The following is a 23471-nucleotide window of genomic DNA, read 5'->3' on the forward strand; positions in this document are numbered from 1 at the left end:
TTTTGGCTGTACGTTCGAGATGAATTAATTTTAAATTAAAGTTTTTACTGATGGTAGGACCTCTTGTGAGTCCGCGCGAGTATGTACCACCACCCTGCCTATTTCTGCCGTGAAGCAGTAATGCGTTTCGGTTTGAAGGGTAGGGTAACCGTTGTAAGTATACTTGAGACCTTCGAACTTATATCTCCAGATGGGTGGCGCATTTACGTTGTAGATGTCTATGGGCTCTAGTAACCACTTAACACCAGGTGGGCTGTGAGCTCGTCCACCCATCTAAGTAATAAAAAAAGCAAGTAACGCAGCTTCTGACTTTTCTATTTCAATGATGAGAAACCTTTTGACGTCTCTTAATACTAATTTACAATAGGCATTACTTTTCCTTCATTCCACATTGTTCTTAGAATAGTAGATAACACATCCTTAGTAGATTCTTGACCGTACTCAGCCTTCTATTTAAGGATACTTCTAGATATCATGGTGGCTGCGTAATATTATTCTTAAGAGCTTCCAGATTGAAATCAATAGTTTCATGAAAAGTGTTGAAGATCTTTGTTAATTTATTTATTTATTTATTTATTCCATTCAATTCAAAAGTCAGGCTTACAGTTTGCATCAAAACGCCTGACTCGTTAACACAAAAGATATTATTAAAATTATTTAGCTAAAAATAACATTATTTTGGAAAAAAGTATTCTCCAACTATCGGCAAATACGTCAGCATCCTGGATTTCGGACATAAATTATAATAATATAATATTATCGTACTGCTATAGTATTGGTCCGAAGTGTTTATTATTATTGTATTGACCCAGTTATTGTTGTACTATTATTGATATTCATGAATGCACGATGATGGAATAATACTGTTTATAATACAAAACAGATCAAAATTTATAAGCTTATGTAAATGCTAGCGGTGGGCTGAGCTGGTGTTTTAGTTTATATCATCGTGTGAGATTATTTAGTTTAAATTTCATACGATATCAAGAGAAAACGGAAATCAGCGCTGTTCTATCCACTCTGGATCATCTCAGCATCACTTGAGTTACCTCATTAAGCCTTGAATTTTTATTTACCTTAAAATTCTTAGTGTTTTCTGATTGAAAGGCAAGAATAGCTTGTTTTTATTGTTTACTAGCGACCCGCCCTCGCTTTGCTTCGGAAACATTAAATTTTATTATTAATAGCAGAGTCCCGCGATGTTACCCGCCGTTATTTTCGTACCGTGGGTGACGCCGCGGGGCATAGCTAGTCTAATAAAAGTAGTCTAAGTTACTCTTTAGATCATCAGCTATCTATCAGTGAAAGTCTTGTCAAAATCGGTCCAGTCGTTCCAGAGATTAGCCGGAACAAACAGATAGACAGACAGACAGACAAAAATAAAAAAAAATGTTATTTTGGTGTATGTACCGTATATATATTCATATGCACGTAGTAAAAAGCGGTTATTTCAATGTTACAAACAGACACTCCAATTTTATTTATATGTATAGATGTGTAGGACTAACATGCTGTTTACTCCTGCCGTAATGCAGTCAAGCGTTTGAAGGGTCGCACAGCCGTTAATACAATTGAGATTTAGATTTCATGCATGTATGCTATAGACGCAGACCTAAGCTAAGTGACCTAATAATAAAAAGTAACAAATGATTTTAAATTTTGTAATCGTCGTGGTTTAAGGGAGACGTCCGGTGCATTCGTGTTAAACGATGCACCGATGTTCGAATCCCAGGCGGGTACCAATTTTTCTAATGAAATACCCTACTCAACAAATGTTCACGATTGGCTTCCACGGTGAAGGAATAACATCGTGTAATAAAAATCAAACCCGCAAAATTATAATTTGCGTAATTACTGGTTGCAGGACCTCTTGAGAGTCCGCGCGGGTAGGTATCACCACCCTGCCTATTTCTGGCGTGAAGCAGTAAGTAATGCGTTTCGGTTTGAAGGGTGGGGCAGCTGTTGTAACTATACTTGAGACCTTAGAACTTATATCTCAAGGTGGGTGGCGCATTTACGTTGTAGATCTCTATGGGGTCCAGTAACCATTTAACACCAGGTGGGTTGAGAGCTCGACTACCCGTTTAAGCAAAAAAAAAAAATATATATATATTTAGTAAATGCCAATCCACGACATTATCACATGAGTACAGTACCAGACAATAAATATTGCACATCGATGTTTAGAAAGAGACAGTCGTCTAATATTGTTTTTGTTGTAGAGCGTTACCTGTGTGCGACGAAACCCAAACGGTCCGGTATCTATGGCGACTAAATGTCAATTAGGTAATGTGCAACAGATATAACGCTCTACGAAGCAAAAATTTACCGACTCTTTCCCGCGGTCGATGTGCTACATTTATCGCCGGGTACTGTAATATTTTATTTTGGACACGTATCGCGACGGCCAGCAGAGTCTATCGAGAAACTTGTTGTTCAGGGTAGGGTCAATGGTAAGAGATCTGGTGGACGAATCCCCATGCGCTGGACTGATCAGGTGAAAGACCTTACTGAAACTCACTCACTTAACGAGTGTGTGTGCCGGGCCTCGGTTCGCAAACTATGGAAAATATTTGTCAAGGCTTTAATAAGCAAGAATTCCACATAACCACGACTGCTCTGCCAAGAGCTACCGATTATGATGATGATGATGACTGTAAATAAACGTAGAGACCAAGCTTCTAAGGAGCGAGCAAAATGGTTAGGTACCTATTCTGATAGGGTTGGCACAGGAGGATTAAAATAAATTTACAAAACGTTTGTCTGCTTTTTTATGTAGCCGCTAGTGCTCACGCACACACGCGCATCATGCTTGTAGTGATGTACCCACCGTGGCGCGGTTGTTTGAATCTTTGTCTCTGTACGTTTTAACGGCCGTCTGGTGTAGTGGTAAGTGACATGGTCACTACACAAGGGGGTCGCGGGTTCGAATCCCGCCAAGGGAAGATATTTGTATGATAAATATAAATGTCTTTCCAGGGTTATGGGTGTATGTTAAATATATGTATGTGTATAATAAAAATATTATATTTATTTCCGTTATCTGGTACTTGTAACACAAGTTCTTTACGAACTTAGCACGGGACCAGTCGACGTGTCGTGATTGTTCAAAAAAAAAAAAGAAAAAAAAAAAAGAAAATAAAAAAAAACCTTTTATATTTACTCATGTGGCATTATTATTACATAAAGCCGTACCGGCGTCTTATCTCGATACCAAAAAATCTCCATCTTCGTTTTTAAAGTCATTTGTCACGCCATATCCGGGATCACTGTATTAAGGGATCACTGGAATAAAGGAACGTATTTTAACGGTGAAAATGTAAATGTACTAGCGTCAGCGATCAATTAAGACTAAAGGTCCCGCAGTAGTCGAAATTCGACTATAACTAATGGGAATTGTAAGTTTGTACACTATTATGATTGTATTTTATACTTCTATAATCACAAATATCGCCAAGACTACACTATAAAAAATATTAACAAAGACAAACAATATTTAATCTATTCTCAATTTGACAACAGACGTCAAGAACAAAAGTTTGACTGTAAATAGTATGCATGTGTGTGTGCGTCAAATACCTGGTATGTAGTGTATGTAATGTTTTCTTTATTGAATTAATGTATCTTTTATGCTTTATTTTAAAAAAATATTAGCATTGTGCACCTCTTCTCTATATTCTCTATAAGTGTGGAAAATTTCATACTCCTCCGTCCGCGCAATTTTCGTAAAAAGGGATACAAAGTTTTTGCTTCACGTATTAATATATAGATATACGATAACTACATATTTCAATATTGAAATGTATGTTACGTATATCAGTTTCCGGTTCCGGAAATTTAGTTCAAAACTAGTACAGAGTCGGATTCAAAGATATCAATCATTATAGCGCGTCGTGTTGAAAAGACCCCACTTCGATAAAGCGGCACGACACGAGAGCCCTTCATCGCAAGCGACGGGTTCGACGAGTAAATTAATTCTCAGATACAGCCCACTGAGTTTCTCGCCGAATCTTCTCAGTTATAGTTAGCAACAACGTCAGGGTTGAGCCTCGTGTGCTCACCTACTCGCTCGGTTACGCTGGCATGGCCTCTCAAGACTACCAGCTTAGGTGGAAAAAAAAACACGAAAGGCAAAAGTGAATGCCAAATGCCATGATGATTGATTGATTGGCTAACAGGTGATAGTTCTAACACGTTCGATGATTTTCCGCTGGTTGGCCTCTGTCATTACCGATGGCCTTTACCATATGATGTGCTGTATATTCATAAAAATGATAATAACAACAAATAAGGATTCTAATTTACTTCGACGTGGTCTGTTGTCGCTATTTCAGACCATACACTATACTCCCAAAGGAATAGAAATATCGACTGCGGTAGTTTACTTAATTCGGTACTGTATTATTCGTAATGACACTTTTACAAACTTATCGGTCAGTCCTGATTAGACCCCGGCCAAACCGCGTTTTGTTTTTCCCGCCGGTCATCGACCCCACCAACAGTGTTGCCACAAGGCAAACCGAAAATTGCACTAATTTTAACATATTGAATTTTATATTGTAATCATTGGAACGAAGTTCCTTGGAGTGGTACCCTAATCGGGAAAAAACGTCCGTAACGTAAGATTTTTATTAGTAACTAGCGACCCGCCCTCGCTTCGCTTCGGAAATATTAAAACACACATGAAACCAAAAAAATAAAATAAAAAAAAATAAAAAAAAGTAGCCTATGTTCATCAGGGACAATGTCGGCTTCTAATGGAAAAAGAATTTTTCAAATCGGGCCAGTAGTTTCGGAGCCTATTCGAAACAAACAAACAAACAAATCTTTCCTCTTTATAATATTAGTATAGATGCACACACGACTTAACTTTGTAATAACGTACAAAAAATAACAATTTTTTTATCATTCATTGACCACGATCTCAGAGCGTTCGTTTGCGCAATACACTCTTATGCAAACAACCGTGTATGAAGTGTCCCACAATAAGTTCGCACGTTACCGAATGACCGTGGGTTGTTGCGAAATCTCCAGTTTTATTTTCTTTATACCTCGAATAGAACTTAAAATTAATATTTTTATAATAAGGAACTTCGTTCCTATCCAGTGTCCCACGACACCACACATCTTTTTTAACAGTACAAGTCGATGACTGACTAAAAAATATCGATCTTCAAATTTCATTATCTAATTTAACACTAATCAATCATAACATTATCTTGAAGAATTGACATCGAACCTTAAATAAGACGGATGCGTTTTCCTGTGAGATTATTAAAAAAATAAAATGTTCCAGTCAGATTTTCTAGCATTCCGTGATTACATTTCTTGATGTTTTTTGTAGGCTTTGTAGGCAGACGAGCATACGGACCACCGGATGGTGAGTGGTTACCGTCGCCCATGGTCTTTAGCAATGCCAGGGGCAGAGCCAAGCCGCTGTCTACCCTTGAGTACGCTCCACAAGCCTCATTTGAAGAAGGACATGTCATAGCGCACGGGAAATACCGTAAAGGGGAGCTCAGTCCAAAGCCGGATAGTACGTGTTAAAAAGACCTCTGGAAATGCACTGTGGATGAACGCAGTTGCTCCAGGTAGTATGAATGAATTCTACTCAGGTGGTGGGCGGTGCCATGGTAAAAACGAGATGATGGGATCAAGCAAATCCTCAGAGCACTCCCTCTCATTGACTTGATCAGCTTTTACTAGGTAGTGAAACTAAGAATGACTCAAATGACACCTTGTTTATTATTATTATTAATAAGTAGGCATTTGTCATAGTATACTTATGTCTTAAATAGTTATTAGAAGCTATCGACATTGTGATTTGAATAACTTTTTTTTTAATGTTTTACGGCCCTGGATGCGAGTCCTTATGAGCCTGTAGTAAAGTCACAAATTCACTTCACTATTTTTATATTTATAGTTCACCTATTATATTTGATATATATTTAAGAAGAAACTTGTAAAAGAGCGAATTGGCTAAAATATCTGGAACAGTTTAAGACATTTCAGTGGTTTCTTCTTCAATTTCAGCAATCAGTAAAAGTCTTTGGATACTGTAATTTTTTTTTATTGTTCAGATAGGTGAACGAGCTCACAGCCCACCTGGTGTTAAGTGGTTACTGGAGCCCATAGACATCTACAACATAAATGCGCCACCCACCTTGAGATATAAGTTCTAAGGTCTCAAGTATAGTTACAACGGCTGCCTCACCCTTTAAACCGAAACGCATTACTGCTTCACGACAGAAAAATGCGGAGCGGTGGTACCTACCCGTGCGGACTCATAAGAGGTCCTACCACCGGTAATTACGCAAATTATAATTTTGCGGGTTTGATTTTTATTACACGATGTTATTCCTTCACCGTGGAAATCAATCGTGAACATTTGTTGAGTACGTATTTCATTAGAAAAATTGGTACCCGCCTGAGATTCGAACACCGGTGCATCGCTCAACACGAATGCACTGGACGTCTTATCCGTTAGGCCACGTTGACTTCAACTACATTTCAGCAACTTATTATGTTGAATGTCAGCGCTTTGATTTGAATAATATTTTTTGGTGTTACCGTCTGTCTATAGGCAGAACAGAACCCTATTTTTGTTTGTCCGAGCCGGTCTGCTTACACATGTTTCAGTGGCGATAAAGGAAAACACGAGATCTTATAAAGCCAATTAGGCCCCGTAATCTCGTCGCCATTTCATTAGATCGAGACGCGGTGTCGGCCATATTGAATTCGTTTTGGCGCCAAAACGAATACGAGCGGGAAGTTACATCAAGCCCGTAATTCTAATGGCAAATTGTAAATTGCCGTTTGATATTCGTGGTCTAAAAAAAACTAATTATAATTCGCGATGTAAAGATAATCCTTTAGACGTGAGCAAGTATTCCGTATGAAATTTTAAACAGATGTTTAAAATTATCAAAAATACTTTTATTTTAATTAATCTATCTAATTATGTATATAAAAATGGATTGCTGTTCGTTAGTCTCGCTAAAACTCGAGAACGGCTGGACCGATTTGGCTAATTTTGGTCTTGAATTATTTGTGGAAGTCCAGGGAAGGTTTTAAAGGTAGATAAATCAGAAAATTCTCGGAATTAAATAAAGTTTACGTCTTTTATTTATCGATTGAGGCACTACGAAGTCTGCCGGGTCAGCTAGTTAATATTATATAATTAAAATTATAGTAATTATTATTACATTATTCATATTTGTATATTAATAAACATATATGTATGTATGTATGTGTGTGTATAATCGATACAGATACACCGCGTGAAATTCGTTTCCAAATTATTCTTGTCCATTTGATGGTTGTTATTGTTTATTCATTTTGTGTACAATAAAGACTATTAGCTCTATCTCTTTCTCTCTTTATATTATATTTAAAATTAAATATTATTTGATATACTTTTTACAATGCTTTTTAATTTAAGGTATTTGAGTCGTCTATTATCAAAGGTGGCAATCTGTGCATTTGGACAAAAAATTTTTATTGATATGTCAATACAGATTGATTTGAATATAATCGTCTCCTTCAAAGAATACGGTTCAAAGCCTGCATTAAATAAAGGTTAATACTTAACCTGTTATTTATCTAAGATGTCGTTCAGAAGAGTTTTGTGACTGCCAATGGAATACAAAGTCAATAATTCGTTTTTCTGATTTACCAATCATTGTCCAAAAGTCACATTGCCGGCTTTGATAATAGTCGACTCATTTAATGGTTGTGAAAATCCGATCGTTACTTCAAAAGTCGTCGTGCCCTAAAGGATAAGACGTTCGGTGTATTCGTATTGGGAGATGCGGCTGTGCCAGTGTTCGAATCCGGCCGGCAAGTAGTCATCGTGGCCTAACGGATAAGACGTCCGGTGCATTCGTGTTGAAGCGATGCACCGGTGTTCGAATCCAGCAGGCGGGTACCAATTTTTCTAATGAAATACGTACTCAACAAATATTCATGATTGACTTCCACGGTGAAGGAATAACATCGTGTAATAAAAATGAAACCCGCAAAATTATAACTTGCGTAATTACTGGTGGTAGGACCTCTTGGGAGTCCGCACGGGTAGGTACCACCACCCCGCCTATTTCCGCCGTGAAGCAGTAATACGTTTCGATTCGAAGGGTGGGGTAGCCGTTGTAACTATACTGAGATCTTAGAACTTATATCTCGAGGTGGGTGGCGCATTTACGTTGTAGATGTCTATGGGCTCCAGTAACCACTTAACACCAGGTGGGCTGTGAGCTCGTCCATCCATCTAAGCAATAAAAAAAAAAAAAAAAAAAGGTACTTATTAATTTTGTATAAAATCGAAGCTCATTATGAAGTATTCTATGAAGGGGTCGGCATAGCGATTTTTCTATTACGTTCTTCTCTATGAGTCGTCATCTCAACACTCACTCCTCTTTCTCACATATCGTCATTCACACACTCAATTCCAGTCTTCTTCGGTCGATCTCTTCCCCCTCAACTTTGCGTGTAGTTCGTTATGGCCCGGAATCGTAATTCTGATTCCAAATGAATTTAAAAAATTTTGAAGTGAAACTTCTAATGCGATTCCCAAAAAGGTTGCGTTAAACGTTTAACGCTACCATGGAACAGAAAGAGACAGAGCGAGAGTGAATACGTGGCACTCGATCGCATGCGCGTGGTAGGTATATCTACCTGTTACAGGTCAGCGCGAGCGTTAGCAACGAGTAGCGTCCAATATTTTAATGAAGTATTTAAAAATATATATATATATTTCTTTTTCTATCTATAATTAAAATGTATATAATATAAATGTTGAAGATGTCCCATCTCTAATACACAGTATTCCCTATTACTAGAGCTATCTGAGTTAAGGATGAAAAATGAAGAAAACCACTAAACCGTCGAAAAAGAAGTTTCACTTCATTCACGTGCACCAAGTCGCATACGCACCGCTTAGCCCACTGAGTTTCTCGCCGGATCTTCTCAGTGGGTCGCGCTTCCGACCCGGCGGTAGATTCTGCGAAACACTGCTTCTGCTAGGGCCACTGTTAGCAACTCTCCCGGTTTGAGCCCCTTAAGCTCACCTACACGTTAGGTTGAAGCTGAAATAGCCTCTCAAGGCTACCACACAAGCTTAGGTAGGAAAAAAAAGAAAAAAAGCACCGTTTTTTTTAAAGGTTATGTCACATATAACCGACCTTATTACTTACAATCACGTACTTAACAACATAAAGCATAATATTTGTCGTCAAATCAGAAAGCAGTCCTGTTTAATTTCAACAAATGAACATCGCGACAAAGACACGTTTTCAATTACCTCAAACGAGCCGAAATTAATTCATACATTAACTAAGTATCAACCGTAGAGCAAATAATTGAACCGTTTTCGAAAGGTCCAACGAAATTAATTGGACTTCTTACAAGCATTCGAATATGAACCCAAAAGCGGGGAGGCTTTAGGTTATTTTACAATGGAGGCGAATAAAAAATAATTGGTTTTATAACAAGGAATCATTGTTGAAGATATTCGTTCTGTGACACAATGGCGGAGTAACAATAGATTATTGGAGAAATGAATTCAAAAGCAAATGCAATCGATTGATATCTGATTTTAAGTTGAAAAAAAAAATCCATTGTCGTCCTGCACAAAGATAATTAGGAAGCTCAATTATATTTTGGCGAAATAAAGACGGACTCCTAGGGTGTCTTGATCTAGTGTCTTGGCACTATAGAAAGAGCATAGACAAAAAAGGATAAGAATTTTAATTATTTATTATGCATCCACGAGTGAAAAAGCTCTGGACAAACTTGGTGTCAAAGCTTTTTCAATCGTGGTTACCATCGACATCACAGAGAGACTGACTGCCTCCTCCTTAGGCCCAAAGTGTGCAGCCTTACAATACATACACCGTATCACCAGTATTTCCAGTCGTCGTGGCCTAAAGGATAAGACGTCCGGTGAATTCGTATAATATATAGCAATGCAACGGTGTTCGAATCCCGCAGGCGGGTACCAATTTTTCTAAAGAAATACGTACTTAACAAATGTTCACGATTAACTACCACGGTCAAGGAATAGCATCGTGTAATTAAAACCAAACCCGCAAAATTATAATTTGCGTAATTACTGGTGGTAGGACCTCTTATGAGTCCGCAAGGGTAGGTACCGCCTCTCCGCCTATTTCTGCCCTGAAGCAGTATACTAACATAAAGTATACTAACACTAGCAGTAACTATACTGAGACCTTAGAACTTATATCTCAAGGTGTGTGGCGCATTTACGTTGTAGATGTCTATGGATTCCAGTAACCACTTAACACCAGGTGGGCTGTGAGGTCGTCCACATATCTAGGCAATAAAAAAAATGCGTTTCGGTTTGAAGGATGAGGCAGCCGTTGTAGATGTCTATGGGCTCCAGTTACCGCTTAACACCAGGTGGGCTGTGAGCTCGTTCACACATCTATGCAATAAAAAATAAAAAATAAAATTTATTCCAGATAGAACTGGCACTATCTTCCCGGTAGTTTCTGTCGATAGTGATAATGATGAGTTAAGTAAGGGTAATGCCGTTTTACCAATGTCGTGTCTACATTCTTATTAGAAAAGGTTTAAATTCAAATGGTTCGCGTTTTTTTTTTTTTGTCAGGAGGAAATCGTCCCGGAATTCTTCTCCGCCTTCCACTGGGGATAGAGGGCGGAGCATGTCAGAGTCGAACTGACTAAAACCTCCTGTCGCTCAACAACCAACGTCCAAACCTCGCATGACAGAACTCATGAAGAGGCAAAGGGGGAAAAAGTGAAGCGTTTAGTGCGGAGCACATCTCTCCCATCACCCTCCCCCTCGGGACGCCGGACCGGCGATCGTCGGCGCCACGACCACCAGCCCTCTCGGTCGGCAGGCTATCCGAAGCCCGCCTAGATGGCGCCGGTTAGAGTGAGCTATCCTACGGAATACCCCGCTGGACCAGAACCAGCGTGGGTCGAGGATAGCCGGCCTTCCATCACCCGGATGCTCTTGCGTAAAACGCGTGCAGAGCAGCTTGCACGTCGTCTTCTTAAGCCCCCCTCGCCGGTCCCCAGACCGACATGTGAGGGGGGACCCGAAATACTTAGAGGGCTAGGGCTTGGGCGAAATCCGCCTCCCTGGCCCCCGCTCTACGGCGGGGGGATTGTGCGTCTCTCACGCGCCCCGCCGCCTCCTTCTGCGAGATGGTGGACTCGCAGAAGTCGAGCATCGCCTTCCACGACTCGTCGTCGCCGAGCATCGATGCCACAACACTCGGCAACGACAAGTCGTTTCCTATTTTTGCGACGAGGACACGGCGCCACCCCTCCCATGCGGGGCAGGCGACGAGCGTATGCTCTGCCGTGTCCAAGTCGCAATCACAATGGTGGCACTCTGCCGTCGGCTCGGCTCTGATCCGGTGCAGGAACTCACCGAAGCAACCATGCCCAGTGAGCACCTGCGTGAGCCGGAAAGTGAGGCGTCCTCTGTCACGATTCACCCAATCCACAAGGACCGGGCGAATCGCCTCGACGGTCCTACGACCAGCCGAAGGATCAGCCAGCCGTCTGGACCATGACTCCAGCACGGACCGCCGAGATTGGGCCCTCCGCGCTCTGACCACACTGGGGCTGGGACGCGCCACGCCCCGGGCACGAACGTCAGCCCGCCACTGATAGTCAGCGGCGAGCGCCTCCACTTCCAGAACCCAAGACGGCGTCCCAGCCAGTACACACGCCGCCTCAAAGGAGATGGTGCGATAACCACGGATGACCCTGACCGCGATGGTGCGTTGCGGCCGTTGCAGCAGCTTCGCGGCCAGGAATTGGCCCCACACAGGCGTCCCGTATAGGGCCATTGATCGCACCACCCCCGTATAGAGACGGCGCGTCACCTGGTCAGGCCCCCCGACGTTGGGCAGAAGCCGGCTTAACGCACCAGCCACCCTCAACAAACCAGGGACCAGGTTCTGAAAGTGAGGTTCCACAAGCCTAAAGCAAAACATTTGATCAAACTTATGCCTTTTGGCGATGCTTCGAATACTTCGTAATTTTCGTGTTAGCAGCAAACGATTTTCCAACTTTAGATCGTTCAAGCAATAATGGAAATGTCGATTACCGTATTGTGTTTGTAATTGAAACGTTGTTTCTGCGTAGTCTAATTAATGGAAGCGCTAACTTTGAAGTCTCTCGGAATATCTTCTATATTATAATTACACGTGTTCGATTTTTGACGTGACAACGTCTTATAATTCGATGGAGCCGGCTGCACGCACGAAAAAACATGACTCACGCGGCGTTACCTCGCTCTGAGGCGTTCCATTTAAGGCTTGAAGTGCAAGCGAGAGCGTACAACGAGCGACAAAGAGGCACAATCGGCCACCGCATTCGGCAGCGTTCGACATCTGTCTCTCTCCTACTTGAGTGAGCGATGCATCCGCGTGGACAGCTGCTATACAATAATACATTTACATGTTTTCGTCAAGTATGAAGTTCAGTGAAAAGTGAATGTGGTGTCAATTGTCCATACAAAATATCTATCAAACAAATAAGATTAAAATATTCTTTTGAAAAATGAAATCATTCTATCAGTATTTTCTTATGACGTTGTCACGTTCAACTATCGTCAGTAAACCGACTTTACAGACAATCGATTTTTTGGAGTTTACTCCTTTAGAATCGATTTACATATATAGGCCCGGGGTATGAAAATTATGGGGACCAAAATCGTACTAGCATGTCACACGAAATGCGTTATGCGCCTGATTGGCTCCTGATTGCGTGATGCGTGCGCGCGCCAATCAAAATCGTACTAGCATGTCACACGAAATGCGTTATGCGCCTGATTGGCTCCTGATTGCGTGATGCGTGCGCGCGCCAATCAAAATCGTACTAGCATGTCACACGAAATGCGTTATGCGCCTGATTGGCTCCTGATTGCGTGATGCGTGCGCGCGCCAATCAGGAGCCAACGCGCGGCCGCGTTATTGCAGGTGACGCCGGGCTGCTGCGCCGGCAGTCCGCCACAAAGCCTCGTACTGATCGCGCGTTTCTCTCATTATTGTATTTTCATATATTTGTTAGTCGTTTGTTTTGTGTCTCGTTAATTTGTTAATAATCTGTAGTGTATCGTGTTGTCGTAATATAGAACTATTTCTCGTATTGTTTCGTTTAATTTTTTATATCCAGTAAACTCCAGTCGTGCGTCGGAGCGGACACACACACTTTTTGGAGTTTACTCCTTAAGAATCGATTTACATATATAGGCCCGGGGTATGAAAATTATGGGGACCAAAATCGTACTAGAGAGTATAGCATGTCACACGAAATGCGTTATGCGCCTGATTGGCTCCTGATTGCGTGATGCGTGCGCGCGCCAATCAGGAGCCAACGCGCGGCCGCGTTATCGCAGGTGACGCCGGGCTGCTGCGCCGGCAGTCCGCCACAAAGCCTCGTACTGATCGCGCGTTTCTCTCATTATTGTATTTTCATATATTTGTTAGTCGTTTGTTTTGTGTCTCGTTAATTTGTTAATAATCTGTAGTGTATCGTGTTGTCGTAATATAGAACTATTTCTCGTATTGTTTCGTTTAATTTACCGACATCGTTTTGCTTGTGGCCGGACGCCGTTCGGGTTCGATTCCTGAACGTATCAACTGTTAGTGGGTTGATACCCGAATATAACCCGCTACAAATCATTTATTAATAAAGCTTATTAAATATAAACAATTCCTTCTATCAGTGAATGGACAACTTATATATTAATTGTAAAAGTGAATTATATAGACTTACTTAATTACCGCATCCACGTGTTCCGCAACTCCCGGATCATTCTCACTAGAATACGTAACTTCCATATTTTACTGTATTCAACTGACACAAATTTATATTTATATCCAGTAAACTCCAGTCGTGCGTCGGAGCGGACACACACACTTTTTTATTTCATTGTCTTTGTAAGCAGACGATGACGAGCCTACAGTTCACCTGATGGTGAGTGGCTAGCGTCGCCCGTGGACGTCAACAATGCCAAGAGTAGCACCAAGCCTCTGCCAACCATTACGTACTGTCTGCAAGCCTCTATCTAGAGGTGCATTTTGAAATATTCCTTTCCCTTAACCTTCCTTCATCGATCGTGACTCCGTAATTATTTTTCAATTGTGTGCTCGCATTTTACATTGAACGATGTTAGTCCCTCACTGTGAAAGTCAATAGTGGACCTCTAGTTACGTATTTAATTTTTTAAAAAAAGCATGGCTTCTTTTGCGGGATTTGAACACTGGCACAGTTGGCACAGTTTTGACTGGTGGTAGGTACCACCGCCCTGCCTATTTCTGACGTGAAGCAGTAATATGTTTCGGTTTGAAGGCAGCCGTTGTAAATATACGCAGAGCTCGGAACTTAAAATCTCGGGGTGGGTGGCGTTTACGTTGAAGATGCATATGGGCTCCAGTAACCACTTAACATCAGGTAGGCTGTGAGCTCGTCCAATCATCTAAGCAATAAAAAATAAAAAAGTTGCGTCGCGAAGAGTACACAGGCCGTCTTAACTTTGAGGTCACAAAAAAAAGAACAAAGTAATGCTTACGGCATCACAAGAGACTAAGTCCTGGAGGCGCCTTCGCCTCTCAAAGGCTTGAAATTAAAACATCAAATATTAAAATGTCTCGAAGAAGGTTTTTTTTTTTCGTAAATAAAAGGACATCGCGTTCGTTTTTTAATAACAACTTGGAAATTTTAAAACGAGTACCCGGATTTCGAAGCGAAGTTTGAGTCAGCTGAGAGCTTGGGGCTCGCTGTAATTATCTCGCGCGTTCTGCGCGGTCCTGACAAAGGGTCTTAGGTAAAAAGACGGTCGCCGGTACACTATAGGGCTGTGCGAATAATTATATTATTACCTGTGGAAGACCGGTGGTATTTTTTGATAAGTTGTGTTTTTTACAAATCTTGTCTTATTCGTGTTTTCAATAATCAACTATATCGATAATCGACTTAAACATAAACTTATTTTTGAAGTTATACTTCTTAGGCGCGTTATGAAAAATTGATGAGAGTGACATTTTACGATGCGCGCGCACCGTGACACAAAATTAACAGAATGAAGTTGCCCACTACATTTCTCATTACAATACGACCGACGTAACTTGGCGAGTCTGAATATAGCCGCAGGTGAGCTTTCGCGCATGTACACTCGTAAAAAAAGTGTTATTAGCATTCATTTTTAGTAATATAAACGACAACAAAATATTTAATATTTAAAAAGAAATAAATTTAATAAAAATAAAGTATAACTTCTTACGCGCGTACATAAGTACACGCACCCTTTTTTTATTGAAAGAAAATAACAAAATGGTGGCGTTTGGGTAACCCAATATTGCAACTTAAACAGAAAAATATGACTCTTCCCGACATCTATTGGCGAATAATAATACTATTTTCCTTAATTGAAAGCAACTAACTGCTTTAAAGACACAATAACACTAAAGCTACTTCAGCAGATGGCGTTGTTAAGCAACCCGAAGCTAATGAGTGTTTGGTTTAAGGTTAGACCAAGAAAACAACATTTTCTGAAAATAAATCGTAGCTAGATCGATTTATCGCCCCCGAAATCCCCTGTATACTAAATTTTATGAAAATCGTTGGAGCCGTTTCCGAGATTCAGATTATATATATATTTATGTACAAGAATTGCTCGTTTAAAGATATTAGATTTGTTGGTTAAAATAACCGAAATTCTGGCCCCATTGACGTCAATACCGGAGTGACGTCACAAGTGGAAGGCAGCTGCCAAGGTGGCCAAGCCTGAAATAGAAGCAACTGCTGTGTAAAGAAGAACGGCTGTGTGATGAAGAAATACCCGTCAATTCTTGTAAAACGTCCTACCGCTGTTATACGAGGAATGGAGTTGTAGCGGTAACTACTTTTTACTGGTGGTAGGGCATTTAGGTAGGACATTAGGTAGGGCAGGAAGACGATCCAGAGGTCGGAGCCGAAAAAGATGGAGTGACCAAGTATCCGAGTGTCTGGATATGACACTGACCCAAGCACTTCACTGTGCCACTGACCGACAAAAGTGGCTACAAATTACAAAAAAGATCACAGACGGGCGCATCACGATGCTCAGCAATGAGCGATCGACTGAAGGAGGAGGGAGGGCATTTGGTGAGCACACACGGGTAGGTACTACCATCCTGCCTATTTCTGCCGTGAAGTAGTAATGCGCTTCGGTTTGAAGGCTGGGAGAGTCGTGGTGCTGTATAAATTGACTTATCATATCTGTCATGCTCCTCATGGGACATCTATACAAAAAGGTAGGACTTGGAATACCCATTTTAGTATCTATGATTTTCGATACTAAGCACCAGGGAGGCGAGAACTGAGAGCTGAACACTCACTAGTACAATATAGAAAAAATCCACGAAATTATTATTGGAAAAATTAAAATATTGAAAAAAAAAACTAGCTTTTGCGAGGGGCTTTGCTCGCTTCACTTAAAAAAAAAGTATAATGTCCTAAACCCTTTTCCCCTGACAAACGTGTTAGTAATATTTTATTATTATCGATCGACTAACACGTGAAAGCGTTACAAACAAATTCACTATCGCATTAATATAATTCGAAAATTTGTTTTATTAAAAAAATTAAGTGACAACCCTATAATTCGGTTATCATTACGCGTGCCCTGACAGGTCGCGGTCTAGAAGTATATGATCAAACGAACAATGAAATTACTGCGTCAACGCGATAAGGACCTCTCGTCGTATATACACAAAAAAAATCGATTTCTCATTTCGAAAAGGCTTCAATGAAAACTTCTCAAGAATTCATTGAAGCCTTTTCGCTAATTAAATATGGATACGTGACTCGGTCGGTTTTACACAAAGCCTTTAACGAGTTAAATTAAAAAAAAAAAAACGTTATTTGACAATTTGATTATATACACAAAAGTCTTCTGTGAAATCCGAACGACTGCATAAAGTTTCAAATCAATGAATATTGAAAAGAAGCAAACGTTTGTTCATTTCAAATTTTAAAATACAATTGAGATTTAGAACTACGTAGTTAGGTCAATGTGTGTCGAATACCTACCCAATTCTACGGAATTCATCAAATTAAAGAGAATAAATTCAAGATTAAATTAGCGAAGGTAGTTTTATTGTGTTTCCGACGGTATTTTTTTTTTTTTTTTTTTTTTTTTTTTTTTTTTTTTTTTTTTTTTTTTTTTTTTTTTTTTTTTTTTCCTACCTAAGCTGATAGCCTTCAGAGGCTATATCAGCGGAACCTTAACTAGTAGGTGAGCTCACGGGGCTCAAACCCGACGACGTTGCTAACACGAACCCTAGCAAGAGCCGTGCTTTACAGAATCTATCACCGTATCGGAAACGAGACCCACTGAGAAGATCCGGCGAGAAACTCAGTGGGCTGTGTCTGAGGGTTCGACGGTAGTAGTGTTTAAATAAAGTAGACGTTTATTTATCGGACGTGATTGTCAACATCATCCTGTAAGGCTCGTTGTAAAATAACTATAATATGAAACTGAAAAATCTTATACCTTTAAACGAGCAATTCTTGTATATATATATATAGTCTGAATCTCGAAAACGGCTCCAACGATTTTCATAAAATTTAGTGTACAGGGGATTTCGGGGGCGATAAATCGATCTAGCTACGATTTATTTTCAGAAAATGTTGTTTTATTCGTGTTTTCATTAATCAACTCTTCCCGACATCTATTGGCGAATAATAATACTGTTTTTATTAATTGAGGGCAACTAACCGCTTTAAAGACACAACCAGATGGCGTTATCAAAAAAAAACCGAACGCAGCTCGGTCATCGTCTAGTAACTATAATATGAAATTGAACATGTTAAAATTAAGACGATTTTCGGATTGTCTTGTGGCAGCATTTTTGGTGGGACTAATGGAGGTAGTGGGGACGAAGCATATTAAAAACGGCGGAGAAAGAAGTAAAGCAGGTAGCCGAGAAAAAAAACACGAAAGGCTGTGTACTTTGTAGTGAGCCTCCTCATTCTTTCGTCGATAATCATCAATACTGGGTATCGTGGCGTGCAACCTCTTTGACAGGACATAAAAGACCTATAGCGACTAGACATAGACTAAGGCAGAGAGAGACTTGATAGGGATTCGAAAAGAAACAAAAGAATGAAATGGAATGAGGGCGGACGTGACTAACGGCAGTCAGTATTTTCAATGCCTTCATAAAAGACGTACACAAACCAGACGACAAAGAACGAATCGACCGTTCACATATTATGTGCATAAAATAGACGTTAAACGAAAGAACCGACCATTCACTGAGGGTCGTGGCATCCTCTAATAACTTTGTCTTGGCTTATCCTGCGCCACTCCTGCCTATCGGCTGTGTGGATAGCAACGTGGACTGAAGTGTTGAGAGTGTAGTGAGCACGCACCGAAATATTTGTAAAAGTGGAAATGCAAATAAATCAGTACAGAATTAAGTAAGATACTGCAGTTTGTGTATCGTTTTCTGTCTGGTGGAAGACGCGTAGCTTACACTCCTTATATGTTCATCATTTTTAAATTTAAAAGGTCTTTTAGAGATTCGACGGTAGCGGTCGTAAGATTATAGACATCTCGATAACTTTGACTATGAAACGACACGCATACACATTTATTTGATCACCGTCGCAAACGCAACGTGCAAAAACACGACCCGGGGGTAATCCCATAGATCCGCTGAGTTTCTCGCCGGATCCTCTCAGTGGGTTGCGATTTCGATCCAGTGGTAGATTCGGCGAAGGACTGCTGTTAACGAATCCACGTCGCGTCATACATTGATGGCTGTGATTGGCCAACGATGACGTCATATCGCACGAACCAATCACAAATCAGGAAATGCAATAGTGGAACCAATTGTCAGAATTTAAAAATATAACACGAATAAAAAAAGATGGACGCGCTTGTCAATACTATTTTGTAAAATAATTAAAAATAATATATTATAATGAGTATTTGAAGAAGTTAAACGCATTTATTCATTTTCTTGGCCACCTCAAGATACATCTAAACTAAGTCCTCCCAGGCTGAGCTCCGTGAGCTCACCTACCAAACCTTACAGAGGTGGAATACCTTAGGCTACCTGCAATTAGGTATGGGAAAATTATGAAAAATCTTACCTCCCTCGTTAACTTCCATCGACCATTTTCGTCGTGAATAAAAGACCGAACTTCCTATTGGCGTATTCTCAAAAGGCCAACATCATTAATGGCAGCCGCAGTCCACCGTTAAATTTACCATAAGCGCTTAATATCCTCCGTCATTCAATATTAAACGTTTCCGAATTACCGGCTCAGAATATCAGACAAAAGCTCGCCCATTAAACCGGAGCTTTTATATTTTATATTGTAATTATGTGCGTCAAGTGTGAGATTATTTAAACAAAAGCTGAAACGAAAAATTACTTTCGATGACTTCTCTCCTGATTGATATTTGGGAAAACCTGTGTTGTTCTATAATTTAGCGCGGATAGGTACTGCCATTCTCCCTATATCTGACACGAAGGACTATCGCGTTCTGATTTGGCGGTGGCTGAACCATATACTAGAAACAATTCAATTGAATCTCCATATCCTCCAGTAGCGGCTTACATTTATTATTTATTGAAGTGAAACTTCTTTAGAATCGTTGCGATTTCAAACCGGATGCAACGGAAAAAACGACAGGTAAGAGACACAAGTACAAAAATGTGTAGGATGAAGCCAGCAAAGAATGAGACAGAAATATACATACTATTTAATACAGCGCCATCTGTGAGATTTTTTAATACTAACGTGTGTATGAAAGCTCTTGTAGTGAATTTTGGTTTAGGATTATATTAAAATATCAATTCACAGAGGGCGCTACCTTACAATTATTTACTAATGACAAAATTTTACATATACTTAAGACGTTTAGGATAATTGTATTTTAATTTTGGAAGGTTTCACTTCTACCACGTGTGAATTGCACACATTTTTATTTTATTTATTGCTTATATGGGTGGACGAGCCCTCCTGGACAGCCCACCTGGTGTTAAGTGGTAACTGGAACCCATAGCCATATATAACGTAAATGCGCCACCAAAAAATAGTACGACGACAATATAAAAACGTGAGCGGTAAACGCGGAATAAGTAAATTTATTTGCACTCACCAATATTTCGTTCTATCTTAATGGTATCCCAGACTCATCTGCAACAAAAAAAAAATATTTTCAAATTAGTCTAATTGGATACTTTAGTCCTTCAATCTTAATCGATCAATTGGTTCAATTCATAACATTTAAAATAATACTAGTGTTTCCGCAATAGTAGAAATTCGACAATAATTAACTGAAATTATAATTTTAAACATTATTATGGTTCTATTGTCAATAATTATTATACTTCAATAATCACAAATTTCGCCAAGACAAATAATATTAAGCTATTTTCAATTTGACCACAGACTTTAAGCAATAACAAAAGTTTGACAAGAATATGTATATATGTGTGTCTGTGTCAAATACTTATTAGTGTGTGTAGTTTTTTATTTATTGATTTAACGTATTATAAATGCACAATAAAAAAAAATAGCATTCTGCTTTCCTTCTCTTTATTCTCTATAAGTGTGGGAAATTTCATACTCCTCCGTCCGCGCAATTTTCGTAAAAAGGGGTACAAAGTTTTTGCTTCACGTATTGATATACAACATGTAACATATTTAACGCACACCCTCAAACACCCCAATTAGACTTTAATAGTATAAACGCTATGTATAAGCCATACACCAAATAATATTTATATGTGCGTTAACATTGATTATTTGTGAAATGAGTTATTCCCATTTCGTGGAAATAAAATGGTCACCGATTCACACTCCGCTGCGCACGCACACACAGACACCTACTCGCCGCGCCCCTTGTTCAATGCACTTTAATGACCGTTTTCGTATTTGTTGTTTTATTTTAGATAATACTGCAATGTCACTTTTCACTTTATCAAAGGCGGTTATTATCTTATTCTTTAGTTCTTCGGCACTTATTGTCTGTGTGTTATAAACTAGCGATTTAATTCGCCCCCACAAAAAAAAGTCGAGAGGCGTCAAATCAGCTGATCTAGGAGGCCACTGACCGAAAAGACAGCGAAATACGGGAGATATTTTATTTGCACTATCACTTGACCTCTTATCGATAAGATGGACGCGGCGTGACTGACTTGTCAAAAATATTTTGTTGACTTCGTTGTTTAGATTTTTCTTTGATCACCGCCGACGCAACCGCGTCGCCGCGAACATCGGGATTAGCCTGCCGTTTATTGTAAGAATATTAAGCCGACGAAAGAAAGGGATAGTAATTATTTTTGTGTTACGTGGTTTTCTTTTATGTATTGTAGTGTTGCTGTGTGTCGGCGGTCGCTGTTGGCATTGTGTGCATAGGTATTTTATTTTGTAATAGACTATTAGCCTTGAAATAAGTATCAGATTTATTTAATTAAATAATATTTTTTTTTACTAATTAGATATTTCATTTTAAAAAGTCTTAATACTCTGACTTACGTTCCATTTTCGTTTCTATGAACTGTTTAGTTAGCTGTGTAGGGTGACTGTAATTTACTTAGTTTTAACTAAATTTTAGAAAAAAAATTTGGTACATAAAAAACAATCAAAATCGATCCAGATTCCGATTCTGAACAAATTACTTTCAGGGTGTGCGTTAATTATGTTACATGTTGTATAGATACCAACAAGCACAGAGCTTCATGGATAATTCTAGAAGTTTATCGAAGTTACCTCTTCAAATTAATTCTATGCAAGTATTGGTTGCACAGTTATTAACATCGAAAATAACATGTTATTAGGCTGTGTACTAACAACGGTGAACTACGTAGATACAAAACTATAGATTCAACACCATTCGTCTCTAATGCGTATGTGTAAAAAGGAGTTGTTTTATAATTTCCGATTGTTGGAGAAAAAAAATGCGAACTTACTTAGCTCTCATAATTTGGCCTCTACATCAGCGTGAGTACATCGCCGGGTACTCTATGATTGCTGGGGTCCATACGTTCCCTTTTTTTTCCTAATAAAGATGATAGCCTTGAGAGGCTATTTCAGCGTAATCTTAGCTAGTAGGTGAGCTCACGGGGCTTAAACCGGAGTGATGCTAACACTGACCCTAGCAAGAGCAGTGCTTCGCGGAAGGCGTCGACATCAACGGCACCACGCGCTCGGCTCATTACCTCCATATAAGTAATGCCCTTTTCCTTTGCAGCCGGCAGTAGCTCCAAGACCACTGCCGCTGACCGCGGAGCGCGCAGTTTGCCGTTTCGACGCCTCTTGTTTTTTCCTTGAGCTGCCGCTCGACCCTCTTGATGGGGAGCAGCAGCCGCTGGGGCGGGCTGGGGGCGTGCCGCAGCCGGCACCCTTTTATTGTTATGGCTCCGCTTCACCACCTCAGCCCAGGCCACATCCATACTGGATGGAGCTGGAGGCAGTACCGGCTTAGCAGCATTCACGACTGAGAAGATCCGGTGAGAAACTCAGTGGGCTGTGTCTGTGGGTTAATTCGCTTGTCGAGCCCTAAAAGCACCGTTCATGGATCGGGAGGATCCGTAATGACGGGTCTTCATTGATTCTATGCGGCTAAGGCACGGTTGCCCCTGGCCGGTAACTCAACATCACGGGCAATCTCGCCTGCTTTTAATAGTAATCAAAAAGTCTACATTAGACCATTATCTTAACAAGATTAAGCCTAATTGATTTACGACTTCAGTATTTGAGTTGTCTGGTTGTTTACTATGATTTCTGCGCTTTCATTATTTAGCATTAATTAGTATTAACTAGTATTAACTTCACAGTTAAGTAACATAATGGTTTGTAAGGATTACTTTGTCAGCTATATAGATGGTAGCCGTTTTGATCATGCCGTCGTCGTGGCCTCACTTAATTATCATTTGCGTAATTACCTAGTAGCTACCACTACTTTGCCTATTTTGCCTATATATGCCTAATTAAAAGTACTTTTACGATTTATATTGTAATTGTTTTATTATGTTTAAGAAGAATGCTGCAAATATCGTGCATGGAGTTCAGAACGAATCAAACAATTCTACAATGTGCGTCCGCTATCTGACAATAGATGGCGTTGTACTTCTCGAGCGTTCTAGATGCTACTAGATCCTTTGATATTCGTTCGACTATTTGGCTATAGATGGCGTTACTCTTACCGGCGTTACAGAATATTACAGTTTTCACGGTCTAGGCTGACCAGGAGAACTGTATTTTAAATATCCAATTAATTTGATTATCGGTCGCTCGATATGAAATATTCAACCCGTTTATCCCTTATAACACACATTCCATTATCCTCAGATAGTTCCGCGCAGGGGACCAGATAGTCGTACGTTTTCGCATTCAATATATTTGCAAATCAAGGTTTTATGCCCGAGATAGTTCGTACACGATTCTCGGATCGCGTCTACTATAAA

At 40.0% G+C, this 23471-nt stretch overlaps 2 protein-coding genes across 3 annotated transcripts in view; one reads left to right on the top strand and one right to left on the bottom strand.

The window, feature by feature from the left end:
• The window catches only part of Spr (sex peptide receptor), a 269773-nt gene that overhangs the window by 114174 nt on the left and 132128 nt on the right, over positions 1 to 23471 (bottom strand). For both annotated transcript variants that reach the window (XM_038019601.2, XM_062675498.1), the window contains one exon: positions 20159 to 20196. The gene's annotated coding sequence lies outside the window, so the exon portion shown is untranslated. The remainder of the gene's footprint in view (positions 1 to 20158; positions 20197 to 23471) is intronic.
• LOC119630453 (uncharacterized) overlaps positions 1 to 23471 on the top strand; it is a 120698-nt gene that overhangs the window by 10673 nt on the left and 86554 nt on the right. The window lies entirely within an intron of this gene.

Source organism: Bombyx mori, chromosome 24 (genome assembly GCF_030269925.1).
Source record: "Bombyx mori chromosome 24, ASM3026992v2".
Classification (NCBI taxonomy): Eukaryota; Metazoa; Arthropoda; class Insecta; order Lepidoptera; family Bombycidae; genus Bombyx; species Bombyx mori.